The sequence below is a fragment of the Heterodontus francisci genome, chromosome 17 (assembly GCF_036365525.1).
Source record: "Heterodontus francisci isolate sHetFra1 chromosome 17, sHetFra1.hap1, whole genome shotgun sequence".
Lineage (NCBI taxonomy): Eukaryota > Metazoa > Chordata > Chondrichthyes > Heterodontiformes > Heterodontidae > Heterodontus > Heterodontus francisci.
In genome coordinates this window covers 63172874-63185106 of record NC_090387.1, presented here as the reverse complement: position 1 = coordinate 63185106, position 12233 = coordinate 63172874, and the positions used below count along the sequence as shown (strand labels likewise).

The 12233-nt window shown below is 43.7% G+C and overlaps 1 protein-coding gene and 1 long non-coding RNA gene across 5 annotated transcripts in view; one reads left to right on the top strand and one right to left on the bottom strand.

The window, feature by feature from the left end:
• ctcf (CCCTC-binding factor (zinc finger protein)) overlaps positions 1-5832 on the bottom strand; it is a 68619-nt gene extending 62787 nt beyond the window's left edge. Inside the window, exon 1 of one of the 4 annotated variants that reach the window (XM_068049519.1) lies at positions 5594-5832. The gene's annotated coding sequence lies outside the window, so the exon portion shown is untranslated. The remainder of the gene's footprint in view (positions 1-5593) is intronic. The other 3 variants (XM_068049520.1, XM_068049517.1, XM_068049516.1) reach the window with 3 other exon arrangements.
• Positions 5053-12233, top strand: part of LOC137378965 (uncharacterized) — a 63048-nt gene continuing 55867 nt past the window's right edge. Inside the window, exon 1 of the long non-coding RNA XR_010976713.1 lies at positions 5053-5379. This is a non-coding gene — a long non-coding RNA (uncharacterized lncRNA). The remainder of the gene's footprint in view (positions 5380-12233) is intronic.

The window sequence follows — 12233 nt, the reverse complement described above, 5'->3', positions numbered from 1 at the left end:
TGTCCAAGGAGGACTGGAAGATTGTGGCCAGCGCCCCTGCTATTACCACCTTTACTTGCCTCTATAAACTAGGATGTATTATGCCCGGACCGGATGACTTTTCTACTTTGAATACTGTGATCCTCTTAAGTACACCTCCTTTATCTAATGTTATCCTATCCAATATCACAACTGCCTGCTCCTTTACGGCTATATTTTTAGCAACCTCTGCATCTGGCTTTGCCAGAGAAAAGTGGTCATTTTGTACCTCCGCCATACCCGGTTTCCAAAAGATGATCTCCTTTTTGATCCCTAATCAGCCCCACTCTGCCTCAGACTACCCTTTTACTATTTACGTGCTGATAAAAAGATTTTTGGGTTCCCTTTTATGTCAGCCACTATTCTATTTTCATGCTCTCTGGCCAACTTATTGCCTTTACTAGATCTCTGTACATCCTATATTCAGCTTGGTTCTTTTGAACCTTATATTTGCCATAAGTCTCTTTTTAACTTCTATCGTCATCCAGGGAGCTCTAATTGTGGATGCCCTTTCTTTCCCCTTCATGGGAATGTGTCTATCCCATACCCAAACCATCTCCTCTTTGAAGGCCTCCCATTGTTAAATTACTATTTTGCCTACCAATTTTGATTCCAATGCACCTGGGCAGATCCATTTACAACTCACTGAAATTAGCCCCCCCCCCCCCCAGCTAATAACACACACTTTAATTTTTGAAAATATTTAAGGTGGTCAAATTCAAAAGATATGATCCGCTTATAGGGCAAGATTACTTTTTTTGGCCTAATCTCTGGGGGGGGGGGGGGGGGGGAAATCAATACTTTTAACTTTAAAGCTCCCCACCAAATGGAAAGTGTTATATAAATGATTATGGTTTTCAAATTCCACAGAACAAAAGCAGTTGTAAAAACATAACTTACAACAGGTGATCTCTCAGTTCAATGATTTAAAAATTTCATAGCCACTGCCATTTTGTACACAACGTTCAAATGAATAAGCAGTGCGCAATGTCTGAATGGATATCAAGGGTATTTTGGCTATAAAATATTTCCCATCGGTTCATATATTTTGTTAACCAAATGAACAAGAACTTTAAAAAATGCAACTCCACAATATTTATGCTTTGTATTCTTCCCGTAATTGCCACCATTTGTCCTCCCAATCAAAATGAATCTTGCATCTAAACCTGGAAATTGCAAAAAAAACGAACTGAAAACTTGCTTTGTCCCTACAATATATTATGTACTTTATTAAGGCCACTCATAATAAACCAACAGCTCCACATCCTCCTCATATTCACCAAAAAGTCCTGATGAAGGTTTTTTTTTGCCCATTTGATTTCATCCTTCCAGCATACCAAGACTTCCCTTTTTGCCACCTCTCTCTTTGGCCTCCTTGTCTCAAGAGACAATGGGTAAGTGCCTGGAGGTGGTCAGTGGTTTGTGAAGCAGCACCTGGAGTGGCTATAAAGGCCAATTCTAGAGTGACAGACTCTTCCACACCATAGTTATTTCTTAAATGAGTTTGGTGTTCTTGCCTCAACTATCATCTGTGGCAACATATTCCAGCATATGACCACTCACTCTAAAGAAGTACTTCCTGGTACCTGTCCTAAGCTTATCCTTCATAACGCTAAACTTGTGCATTATTGCCTTGCTGCACCCATACCTTTGAAAGTATTTTTCTGGGTTTGCTTTTTCTACCCTATTATCACTCTCATATACCACTACAAGATCTTCTCAGTAACAATTCTGCTCAAAGGTGAAGAGCTCATCCCTCTAATAAGTGATCAGGCTCATTGCCCTCCTTTGCCTTTCAGAACTGGTTATCGCTTTTACGTTGCAATCAAAACAGTATGCAATACTGCAGGTGCAGCTGCAAAAATGTAGTTTCAACACATCTCCTGGGATTTGACCTGACTCCCTGTTCACTTTCTTTATTTCAGCCTCACAGTGTTTATGCATGCTCAGTGACAAATCAGCCAACCCCTGGATCTCTCTCTATTTCCATTTTGGCAAGTTCTACCCCAGCCAGGAACTAGGGGTGGTGATTCTCCTCCCCCCACCCCCCCCCCCCCCAAAATATATATAGTACTTTCTTTGAATTTGTAAATATTGGAATTTATTTACCACCAATTAACTCAAGCACAAACCTCAGAGTCCATTTGGAAAATCTAAAATCCTGGCTACCTCCTGAGTCCATGGTTATTTCCCCAACTTGCTCATTCCCTCTCTCAAGCTTACTGCCAAGTGTAAACTTAACCACCCTGCACATTAAAGAAAAACAGTCAGGTGTTCAGCTCTTGCCCAGACAGTACAGCTGATGGTCACCCAGGTTTTTCACCCATATGCAGTTCTCAGCTGGAAACTTGATTTCAGACAACCATATCCTAAGACGGTTTAAAATAATTTTAATCTCCTGTAACACTTTACTTCAGAGAAATCAAGAATTTACTGAGGCGAATACACACTTACCTGTCCATTCTAGACAATCTCCCTTCTTAAAAACTAAATTGCAATTTGTGCATCCACTTAACCTGGAGGTTTCAGTATACTATGCTCAACAACTAGTCAGCAATTCTACTGTACTATTTCCTCATCAACTGTTGATCACTTGCACAAAACCATTAATCTATTGATGCAAATATGTGGACTATGACATTAAAATCCCCCTTACCCCATGCATTTAACAAAAAAGTAACAATTATAGGAAGACTGAGTGGCAGGCTCACTTAGCTAATTAGCACACTGCCCTTGCCCTTCTGCAACCAGGGTTGAAATCTATCTAGTGATCACATTCTGTTCCTTTGTGAAAAGGGTCCAAGTCAATCTGGTGTAAGTGAACAGCATAAAACTGCCCATTACTTAAAGAACTTGGCAATATCCAATCTAGAATGAACAGCAAGAAAAAAATCTAAAAAGGTGCAGTACAAAAAGCCCACCCAAGATCTGGGTTAACACAATTTCCTCACTATAGTGAAATAATACTTGCACGGCCTGGATTCTGACACTGAGCAGAAAAAGGTATTCCATTCCTTAGCATCACTATCCCTCACCTTAATCAGCACATACGTCACTTAATATAGGCACCCTCCCCTGAATATAAAATTGCCATCTCAGGTTACTCATGTTGATAGCATAATCTGTTCCCATGGATGTGAATATAGGTTTACAATCCTTCCCCAGTATCCATTATTTATCAGATATTTTTCTTTAAAATTCAAGCATCCTGAAATTGGGTACCATCTGTTAACTATGCTTTCCTGATCACCAACAGTCTGACCTAATCATGCATATAGGTAGTTACATCAGATGTACAACACAACAGGATTATTAAACTGGTTCCTTCAGCTGAGGTTCATCCTAAGCAGCTCTGTAACACAGGAGTCTGTGCTCTATGGGCTGTTCCCAGGGACGCACACCAAGATAAACATCAACTGCTGCTGGAGGACCATCAATTCGGTGAAAGACGCTCTTTCGTCTGCCCAAAACTTGCTGGTCTTCCAGTGCAAAGAGTTGTCCATGGTCGGGTGTTGCAGACTGGCACATTCCAAGGTCCAGGACCATGTACTGAGGCACTAAAGCTTGGGCAGCCACCGCAAAGGTTCAATGGGGAAAGACCACTGTGTAAGGTCCTCCCGCCATTGTGAACTGAGGGGCTCGACCCATGGGAAACCCCTCGGGCTGGATACACCAAATATGGTTTTGCTATAAAATGTACATTGTATGTAAAATGGAATGGCAGGGTTGTGGGGCAACTTACTCCTTTATTGAAGGAAACGGATTTCCTCTGCACTTTCTGGAAAGTCAACTTGGTGCTGTTTTGAATTGTTTTGTAATTTTTTTTAAACAGATTTTTATGAATAAAGTATATTTTTGGAAAAGAAAACGTTCCTTCAGCTGACATGGGAGGAAATTTTAACCATTCAGACTTGAATATTCCAATTTTCTTTTAAGTTCAAAGCAAAACTGGCATATTAACTTTTCAAAATTTGCAAATAGTTGCAGATTTTCCTCAAACCCACTCCAAGTTACATGAAGTAAGATGCACCAAACCTGCAGGCAGTGCTGTTTGTGATCAGGTCACAATGAAGTAATAGTTAACACATTATCCTAATATTGTTCACAAATTTTAAAAGGAGCATTACAACTTCGCAAATTTGACAGCAATTAAGTAACAGCAGCAAAAATTTCGATTTTTTTTCATTTCCAGTTGGCAAACTACACTTTTACTTCTACCAGCATATCAAAATATGTGTTCAGCAAGTCTAAAACAACGATCCAGATCTTCAATAGCGAAGTGCAAGTTGCTAAAAAAAGTCAGCACGATAAATTTTTCCAAAGTGAGTGGAACATCCACTTGAGACATCAAAAACATCAAAAACAAACTTTAGCAGTTACAAAAAAATTATTTGACAACAGTGGCAGCCTTTTACACTCAAATTCAGTAGATGTGCCATGATTGAGAAGTTTTTTAAGCCATTATAACAGCAATGCAGCCAGCTAACTCAAGATTTGGTTTTGAATTTGACTAGACCTTTTGTATTTTTAATAGTTGAAAACATTTTAAAAATGTAAATGCAAGTTCTAGCTAAATTGAAAATAGTGGCCACTGAACTCCGCTGTAAACCCATTTAAAATATGGATTGATTTCTACATGATGACAGTTTACTATAATTTTCATTAACGTAAAATATTTACAAGCCATTATCACTACATACTCTTTTCTATTGAAGCACTGGGAGGCTGGATTACAGTAAATTTGCTTAGGTTAGGCTTAATACCGAAGAGAGCGAGTCAGGCCACAAGTCTATATGCTACTTCCTTTTCAAAGACACTTCTGATATAATGCAATGGCAAATAATTGAGTTGTTTATCTGCGGTTTGATTTATTTTAAAACAAAAAGTTTTGTGAAAGGTAGTTAATTTAGGGGTTGATAAACAAAAAAAAATCTTGCAACTAAACCGGTTGCCATTGCCTGCTGGATTAAAAAGATTACAAAGCTTCATTAAAAATGTGTCCGGTTTGCTTAAAATGGCGACGGGATGGGGAGGGCGAGAGCGATGTTTCCATTCCCCAACGCACCCCCTCCCCCGTTAGAAATAACCCGCCACTTTGCCCTGCCGCCTGCGATCAGCCCGGTTATAGAGGGAGCTCTTTGCAATTTACTGCCACCGAGCGGGCCCTTGCGATAGACAAGGGGAGGGAGGGAGACACTGGCGGTCGGACTGGGGAAGGCGCTGCTGGAGCGGCTGTAGCCAGGGAGCTGAGCCGCGAACAAAGAGGAAAGGCCCGGCCTCGTCTCCCGCACGCCAGGAACAAGCCCCGGGGAGGAAGAGCCGCCGAGCCGCCCCTCCCCCAGCGAGCCGTCGGACAGCGAGGTGAATCTGATTTTTTTTTGCCGGCTGTTATATTCGCCGTTTGGGGGGCTTTCTTTAGCTGCAGGATTACAAGTTTTTTTTTCCCGAGTATTTTTTTCTGTCTGAATATAACGATAGAGGGAGACAAACACACCCAGCGCCGACAAGCCCCATCGTGACACCTAGAGGCGGCACAAAGGACCTGCATTCGGCCCCTCTAACCGCTCTCACTTACATTTTCACCGTCTTTTCTTGCAGAAAAAGTCCCTCTCGGTGTCTCCCGATGCCCGCGTGAGGTGCCCGGCTGCCCGAAACACCCTGAAAGCGCGGCGCCAATCGGTTAAAACGTTCCCATTAGAGCAGGGAAGAGAAAATGGCGGCACCCACTCTCACTGCGCATGCTCGGCAGGGCCACAACTGTGGGGACGCGCGCAGAGCACTGTGGGTAGAGAGCAGAAAACGCGCGAACTTTTCTGTTCAAAAAGAAACGGTTTAAACGGTCGCCAACGGAAAGGAGGGCATGGCGGCCAGGCCAAGAGCAGACACCCATCCCCCCACCACCCATCCGGACGTGACGTCTACAGAGACAACACGGCGCCTCCTTCTGCATGATTCAGCAATTACAAGGCCAAGTGGTTTCCTAATCGAACCTGTTGTACCTGCTGCAATAGACCTGTCAGGTTATCTCATATGGTGTAATACGCAACTTATTTTAATGTGGAATTGAAAAAGATTGTAATTCTGCAGTTTAAATGAGAAAAAAACTGCTGGAAATACAAAAAAAGTCCATCTGCATCTGAAAAGAGATGCTATAATCCTGAGTTACTTACAGCAATGTCCATAAAATTAATCTGTTAAATCCTGGAAACTCCAGGACAATCCTGAATATATTACATATATGCCGAATAGTAGATTGATGAGCTAATGGATGGATTGGCCTTTTCCCATCATTGACTATTTTTATATTCTTAGATGTTTAAATACACTTTCAATTGGCCTTCCACTTTTTATATAATAAATCTCATTCTTTAAAGTCTCTTTGACGATGATGTCTCTGTAGCCACTGGACACCCAAAAACGTCATTTTTTTCATTTTTATTAAATTGTTTTAGATAGTTTATCCTACTTGAGTAAGTTTAAAATCTGCCTCCTCGCTATTTGCCAAGATTAAAAAGGTGCAGAACCTCACTCTCCAGCAATTATTTTTGCAATTTCAGGCAGGGAAATTATATCCAGTTGTAAACATCAATTGCATCAGAGAAAATTAAAGGAGGCTCTAGTTATTATGCAATATCCAGTGTGGTAGAATACCACAGAACAGAGAGGCCCCAAATTTGGGTCTTGGTTTGTGCAGTTAGTTGATATCAGCCAGGATACCATACATTAGAAATGTTTTCAACATCAATTGACTAGGGAAGGAAAAATCAGGCAGGTTCACATTCCTACTTGTTATTCAATAACCTTTGCTGGAAGTGCATATTGATGGGTTGGTTGTGATGTGCTTCAAGGATGAATAGATGACTAAATTCGCTGTCTAGAATTGCATGAATAAGGATCTCCTGGGCAATATACTTGTGTCTATTGGTGACTAGAAATAAATCCAGACATGAGTCCACACCTGCAAGAAAGGATGGAAGAAAACTGGTAAAAGACTAATTATGCATAATCCCAGCAAAAGTCTGCTGGTTGGAGTCACACCTAGCACAGAGGAAGATGGTTGTGGTTGTTGGAGGTCAATCATCTCAGTGCCAGGACATCACTGCAGGAGTTCCTCAGGGTAGTGTCCGAAGCCCAACCATCTTCAGCTGCTTCATCAATGATCTTCCCTCCGTCATAAAGTTAGAAGTGGGGATGTTTGCTGATGATTGCACAATGTTCAGCACCATTCATGGCTCTTCGGATACAGAAGCAGCCCATGTCCAGATGCAGCAAGACCTAGACAACCTCCAGGCTTGGGCTGATAAGTGGTACGTAACATTCATGCCACACAAGTGCCAGGCAATGACCATCTCAACCAAGAGAGAATCTAACCATCTCCCGTTGGCATCCAATGGCATTACCATTGCTGAATCCCCCACTATCAACATTCTGGGCAGTTACCATTGACCAGAAACTGAACTGGACCAGCCACATAAATGCTCTGGCCACAAGAGGAGGTCACAAGCTAGGAATTCTGCAGCGGGTAACTCACCTCCTGTCTCCCCAATGCCTGTACACCTTCTACAAGGCATAAGTCAGGAGTGTGATGGAATACTCTCCACTTGCCTGGATGGGTGTAGCTCCAACAAGATTCAAGAAGCTCGACACCATCCAGGACAAAGCAGCCCACTTGAGTGGCACCCCATCCACCACCTTCAACATTCACTGCCTTCACCACCGACGCACAGTGGCAGCAGTGTGTACCATCTACAAGATGCACTACAGCAACTCGCCAAGACTGCTTTGACAGCACCTTCCTAACCTGCGACCTCTACCACCTACAAGGGCAGCAGATGCATGAGAACACCACCACCTACAAGTTCCCCTCCAAGCCACACACCATCATGACTTCAAATTATATCTGTGATCCTTCGCTGTCACTGGGTCAAAATCCTGGAACTCCCTTCCTAACAGCACTGTTGGTGTACCTACACCCCAAGGATGCAGCAGTTCAAGAAGGCAGCTCACCACCACCTTCTGAAGGGCAATTATGGATGGGCGACATCAATATTCTCTCCATCCTTCTCCTTCAAATAATGTTTGAGTTCTTGCTGGGGGCATTTCCACAGGCACACATCATCCTCTGTTTCTTCACCCAAGTGGTCATCATTCATGTATGAGCCTTAACAATGAATAACACCAGTCTGTTTGACTGCAGGAGTTGGGGGACATCTCGGCCAAGCCCAATCACTCTACCCAATATCCACACATGTACGCTTAGGCAGTTGGATAGTGATTGGAGCAGGACCCTGTCTTATTTCCCCTAAAGCTTTGGTGATGAAGCAACACACACACACACAATTTTCATTGATGTGTCATATTGCTGGGCAAACATTTGAAGGAGGACAGTCCCTCTTTATGTATATCCCTCCATAGTATCTTTACTCAATATCGAAAGTTAAATAATTGCCATGTTTGCTCTTGTGTGCTGTCAACCAGTGGAACCTTGCAATTACTTTATTTTCCTAAATAATCTGTATATAAACATATACATTTATTATTCAGAGGCAACAAAATTAAAACAAAAATGTTAAAACCTGTTTCACAGGCTGCATGTTGGGACCGTTGTGATAAACTTTTTTTTAACCAAAAATATACTATTTTCATAAAATTTGTAAAAACATATTACAAAACAATTCAAATTAGACATTTCATAAAGTGCAATGCAGATTAGTTTCTTTCAGCACTGTACATGAGGTGCCTCACTATCCTTGCCATTTCAGGTTATATTTACAATGTACATTTGTATTACATACAAAAACATTCTCTGGTGCATACAGCCAGAGGGGTTTCACATGGGTTCCAGCCCTTACACAGTGGGAGGGCCTTACACAGTGGCCTTTCCCCCTTGAGCTTTTTTTTTTGTTTGTGGGATGTGGACATCACTGGCTAGGCCAGCATTTATTGCCCATCCCTAATTGCTCTTGAACTGAGTGGCTTGCTGGGCCATTTCAGAGAGCTTTTTCAGAGTCAGCCACATTGCTGTGCATCTGATGTGCATCACTTGTAGGCCAGACCAGGTAAGGACAGCAGACTTCCTTCCCATAAGGACATTAATGAACCAGATGGGTTTTTACAACAATCGGCAATGGTTTCATGGTTACTATTAGTCTAGCTTTTTAATTCCAGATTTATTAATTGAATTCAAGTTTCACCATCTGCCGTGGTGGGATTCGAACCCATGTCCCCAGGACATTAGCCTGGGTTTCTGAATTACTAATCCAGTGACATCACCACTACGCCACCGCCTCCCCAATGTGCCAGCTGCCCCATGCTTCAGTGCATCCCTCAGCACGTAGTCCTGGACCTTAGAATATGCCAGTCTGCAACACTTGACCGGGGACAGCTCTTTAGAAGAACAGCAGGTTTCAGGTGGCCCAAAGTGTGTCTTTCACCAAGTTGATGGTCCTGCCAGCAGCAGTTGATGTTTGTCTCAGTGTGCATCCCTGGGAACAACCCATAGAGCACAGAGCCCTGTGTTATGGAGCTGCTCTGGATCAACCTGGACAAAAACTACTGCATCTCTTTCCACACTTGCTTTGCAAAGGCATATTCCAGAAGGAGGTGAGCGATGGTCTCTTCCCCAACACAGCCGCCTCGAGGGCAGCATACAGAGGCGGTTACACTCCAGGCATGCAGGAAGGATCTGACGGAGAGGGCCCTACTCACCACCAGGCAAGCTACATCTTGGTGCTTGTTTGAAAGTTTTTACAATGAGGCATTCTGCCAGATGAGTTTGACAGTCTGCTCGGAGATCCATCCTACAGGATTCACCATCTCCTTTTCCCGTAGGACCTCGAGGGCGTTATGTGTGGACCACAGCCTCATGGACTTGAGGTCAAAGGTGTTTTTCTGCACAAACTTTTCCACGAGGGACAGGTGGTACAGCACGGTCCAACTGAATGGAGCGTTCCACGGCAATGTGGCCAGACCCATCCTTCGTACAGATAGACGAGCTGACAAAGGCCTTCAGGTCCTTCGAGGTGAGTAAAACTCCCAGAAGCAACAGCTTGTTGTTCAAGTTGTATTCGACTCTGTGGGACTGGATCGGCCCAGACCTGCTGGAAGTGTACAAGAGTTCTGGCCGGTAGAATGTTAGAATCCATGCGGAAGGGTATCCATCACCCTCATCTACAAGTGGAATAGGGAGAGGGAGGAAATCAGAAATTGGCAGCCCATTTCAATGCTTAATTCTGTCCAAAGTCATCGCCAATCGGGTCAGATCTGCTTTGGAATTGGTGATTCACTCTGATCAGACCTGTACTGTACCCGGCAGGAAGATCTCTGATAGCCTCGCACTACTCAGGGATACGATCGCCTATGTACAGGACAGGAGGGTTGACACCTGCCTCATCAGCTTAGACCAGGAGAAGGTCTTTGAAGGAATATTGCACACCTACCTGATGGGGTTTGGGGAGAGAATCCACTTGCTGTACACAAACATAAGTAGTGCAGTTTCAATCAATGGGTGGGAATCAAAGTTTTCCGATCAAATCTGGAGTCAGGCAGAGCTGGCCTCACTCCTGTCTTGTCCTTTTGGTGTATCGAACCTTTTGCTGAATACATCAGGAAGGATTCAGGCAGGAGGGGTGACAATACCAGGCAGCGGAGGCACTCCGGTCAAGGCCTCATTGGATGAGATCATTGTCTGTTGCTCGGATACACTGTCAGTTCACAGTGTGATGAGCATCTGTGACCAGTTCGAAATGGCCTCGGAAGCCAAAGAAAATCGCAGCAAGATCGAGGTCATGTTTTTTGGGAACTGGACGGGTTGATCATTTGTCCCTTTCACTGTCAGTTCAGCCTACTTGAAGGTGCTGGGGATATGGTTCGGAGGGGCAGGGCGTGCGCCAAAAACTGGAAGGAGTGTATAAACTGGAAGGAGTGTATTGCCATGGTGAAACAGAAACTAGGTAGGTGGAGTGGCGCTCCCTCTCCATTGCAGGTAAGGACCTGATCATCAGGTGCGAGGCGCTCTTGGTGTTGCCGAATGTGGTGCAGGTCTGGCCCATACCCTACTCCTGTGCCGTGCTGGTCACCCAAACCATCCTCTGCTTTATCTGGAGATCAAAAATGGACCATGTCCATAGGTACATGATGTTCAAACCTATAGATAAAGGGGGGAAAACGTACCCAACGTCGCCCTCATCCTGATGGCCAGTTTTGTCTGCGACTGCATCAAGCTGTGCGTAGACCCCCAGTTACGCAAACACCAAGTGTCACTACCATTGTGATAAACTATGTCATCAGTCTCTCCTGCTAACCTAGAAGTAAATGAAACCCACTGAATTAAGCTGTTTTTATATTGTAGCTCTGGTCCTGGGAGTATCTTATGTGTGCCACTCCCTTACCTTTACATAAAAAACTCAGCCAGTCTCCCTGTCAACTGACTGCAAAGTTGCTCCTGATATTTTGATTATCTGCAGACTAGCTGTGGCAGTTTGGCCAGTGTGCAAACACACAGTTTCACTATAATTAGACCTGGAACAAGTAATGTCATGATGTTAGTACACCGCACACTTATAAATCATGCTCTCTATACCAGGATTTGCAGTGTTACCATCAGGACATCCTGTTCGCTGACCAAAGTAAGAACAGCAGCAGTCAGGGAGGCCTAGTAAATATGTTAAAAATTGGCAAGTTTAGTTTCTTGCTGGCAGATGCAGAGGACTCACATTTCAGTGCCACATGTCAGGTGCCAGCAGCACAAGGGCAGTTAAAAACAACTTTACCTACACTACATGGAATGCAGCGGTTCAAGAAGGCAGCTCACCACCACCTTCTCAAAGGCAATTAGGGATGAGCAATAATTTCCTAGCCAGTGACTCTCACATCCCAAGAATAAATAAAAAGATCGTGCTAAATGGGATAGATACAGAACAGATCTAGCAGCTCAAAACTGGGCGTCTGAGGTGCTGTGGGCCATCAGCAGAATTGTATTCAACCATAATCTGTAACCTCATGGCCTGGCATATTCCTCACTCTACCGTGACCATCAAGCCAGGGGACCAACCTGGTTCAACGAGGAGTGTAGGAAGGCATGTAAGGAGCAGCACCAGGCATATCTAAAAATAAGATGACAACCTGGTGAAGCTATAACACAGGACATGTAAAACAGCGGAAGCTGCATGCGATAGAGCAAAGTGATTCCACAACCAATTAACCAGATCAAAGCT